This window comes from Pollachius pollachius (genome assembly GCF_949987615.1).
Source record: "Pollachius pollachius genome assembly, chromosome: 11".
NCBI lineage: Eukaryota > Metazoa > Chordata > Actinopteri > Gadiformes > Gadidae > Pollachius > Pollachius pollachius.
Window position 1 is genome coordinate 856,154 of NC_136944.1, and position 3,221 is coordinate 859,374.

The following is a 3,221-nucleotide window of genomic DNA, read 5'->3' on the forward strand; positions in this document are numbered from 1 at the left end:
ATGGACACCGGGTTTGCTTGGAAGCACACGCAAGTCTTTTATTTGCTTCAATTACGACAGCCATTGTTGTTCAGGGGCTCCAGTCCAAGATAAAGCAGGCACGTTAATACACACTCCCTGATTGGTCTGATCGCGAGCAGGTTTCCGTAATCAGACCCAATCCCCCCAGCCGATCCGGTGTGCTCCCAACATGCCCATACTCCCCCCTGCAGGCCAGACGCCGTATGTCCCCCCACAAATTGTTTTAAAGATTAAACTTGTATTATGTTCAATCTCTCCATATTTCCCTTGCTCATTACTGTGTACAAATGTACTGTATTTACACCCTTCTGGGGCCGGCTGACAAATAGAAGCCTCCCGGCAGGGTGCACTTTGCGAGCAGGAAAAAAAAACCATTTCATCTCCGCTGCTGCAACTCCATCCTAGGGGAAACACTGAACAGTGTTACACTTGATGTTGCTTTTCGTTAGGCAGGGAAACAGTCACAACTGAGCAGGCAGCACTGCCATAGTAAAAAATGGTGTGAGGGTTTGAGTGAAGGGGTGAATTGAGATTCACTGTAAGTGTGGTTATGGACCCTAGACTAGTTGACTCATCAATGAGAACTGATACTTTAACTCCTATGGCTTGAATTCTTTTGCCAGGCTTTCTTACCAACCTGCTGCTATGTGGTCTGTTATCTGCGCCGCATTGTACCGAGAGTGCAGGCCTACTCCAAAATCTACCCCTTCTCACACTGTAGATCCAGAGGTCTAAATTGGTCCAAAAACGGCCTGTTGCTCAGGGCTATCATGCACAAGTAGTGTGTTTTTTTTCCAGTGTTGTCCATAATTCTTTGTGTTGATCTTATAACGAAGAGACATCAGCATTTTGCTCTTCTCTTCATCACACGTAGCGATTGAATAGGAGCGCCATTCATCTCCCAGTCATGGGACTTGGATTTTATTGACTGACAAGTCAGTAATATTAAAGCAAACTTTACAGCCCAACTTCCCGTTCTCCTTGCTGTCAAACCAGGGGTACACCTCCCTTTTCCTGGCCCACATCTTCTCACTCCATATTCGGAACGATGAGCTGCTGGTGCCGGTTGAGCTCCCGACCGCCTCAGCCCTAGCGCTACGGCTAGAGCAAGCCGCAGGAGTTGAGGTGATATCCTCCTTGGTGCTGCCAGCTGTGTCCTTGTGCGACACTGTTGTTCCCATGCGGTTGGTTTCTTTACGAAAATAAAACTTGGTAACTCGTCTTCTAGCCATGTTAAGATAGAGCAATAGAGAGGCACAGAGAGACCCATACAGACCCGGAAAGACCTAGAGAGTCACAGAGTCACAGAGTGCCCTACGGAGACCTACCAAGAGATCTAGACCCAGAGAGCCATAGAGATTCACAAAGAGGCCCAGACAGACCCAGAGAGACCAATAGAAAGATCCAGACTGAAGAACTAGAAAATGCATTTCCTGCAGAAAATGCGTTGAGTGATGTAGTATAAAGTGAGTTTGAAAATATTTATTTTTTAATAAAGCCACATAGATTAAGACATGAAGAAGTGTTAAATGGCTTAAATCAAGTTAAGGGATTTGAACAAAAGTTCAGTCTAATTGGAGTAAACAATGTAAACATGCACACCATTTAATGTTATGGAACAGAACGTGGAAGGCAGCGGAACCCGGAGGAAAGGCTGGGTGTGGCCCCTAGGACCGCGCACCACACCTGAGAGGTGAACTGAGGGCCCCTGTAAGAAATGATGTCTGCAGGGATGCCATGAAGGCGGAACATGTGCCTGACCAGGAGGTCCGCGGTCTCCCTTGAGGATGGAAGCTTGGGAAGCGCGATGAAGTGTGCAGCCTTGGAAAAACGGTCGATCACCGTGAGGATGGTGTTACCCTCGGACGTGGGCAGACCAGTGACGAAGTCCAGGGCGATGTGAGACCAAGGTCGGCTAGGAATGGGTAGAGGCCGAAGCAGACCGGAACGGGGGCGAGTCGAGGTCTTATTCTGGGCGCAGGTTGCGCACGCTGCAATGAATGCACGGACGTCCGCATCCATGGATGACCACCAGAATCGCCGGCGGATGAAGTCCAAGGTGCGGGTGACTCCTGGGTGGCAGGTAAGCTTGGAGGAGTGGGCCCAAACCAGTACCCTGGACCGTACCGCGTCTGGGACGAACAGGCGATTCGGAGGACCGGAACCGGGGTCTGGCTTCTGCCTCTGTGCCAGTCGTAGCGTGGCCTCAATCTCCCAGGTGAGTGTGGCGATCAGACAAGCGGGAGGCAGGATGTTTTCGGGATCAGTACAGGTGTCCTCAGGGGAGTGCAGACGGGACAGGGCATCCGGCTTACCGTTCTGGGAACCGGGACGGTAGGTGAGGGAGAAATTGAATCGACCAAAGAATAAGGCCCACTTGGCCTGTCGAGAATTCAATCTTTTAGCCGACTGAATGTAAGCCAGGTTACGGTGGTCGGCCCAGACTATAACCGGGTGGTCCGCGCCCTCCAGCCAATGCCGCCACTCCTCCAAGGCGAGCATGACGGACAAGAGCTCGCGGTTACCGACGTCGTAGTTTCTCTCCAGCGGGGACAGCCGGCGGGAGAAGAAGGCACAGGGGTGGAGCTTGTGGTCAGAGGGAGAGCGCTGAGAGAGGACCGTGCCCACTCCAGTGTCAGAAGCGTCAGCCTCCACCACGAACTGGAGAGCGGGATCTGGTTGCACGAAGATGGTCGCAGATACGAAGCGCTTGAGGTCCCGAAATGCGGTCTCGGCCTCCGGAGTCCACGAGGAAGGGCTCTTGGTAGAGGTCAGGGTTGTGAGGGGTGCCGCGACTTGACTGTAGCCTCGTGTGAACCGTCGGTAGAAGTTGGCGAATCCCAAGAACTGCTGCAGTCTCTTGCCGGTTGAGGGGGAGGGCCACTCAGCCACCGCAGAGACCTTGGAGGGATCCATCCTTATCTGGCCCTGACTGATTATGTAGCCCTGGAAGGAGACGAATGGCACGTGGAACTCGCACTTCTCCGCCTTGACATAAAGTCGATTCTCCAGCAATCGCTGTAGAACCTGCCGGACGTGAACGCGGTGCTCCTCCATGGATCTCGAGAAGATCAGGATGTCGTCGATGTATACAAACACGGAGTGGTTCTACAAGTCCCGGAGGACAGTACTTGTTCTTCACAGTGATATTGTTCCATCCACGGAAGTCGATGCAGGGAGTGAGGGATTCCCCGATGTAC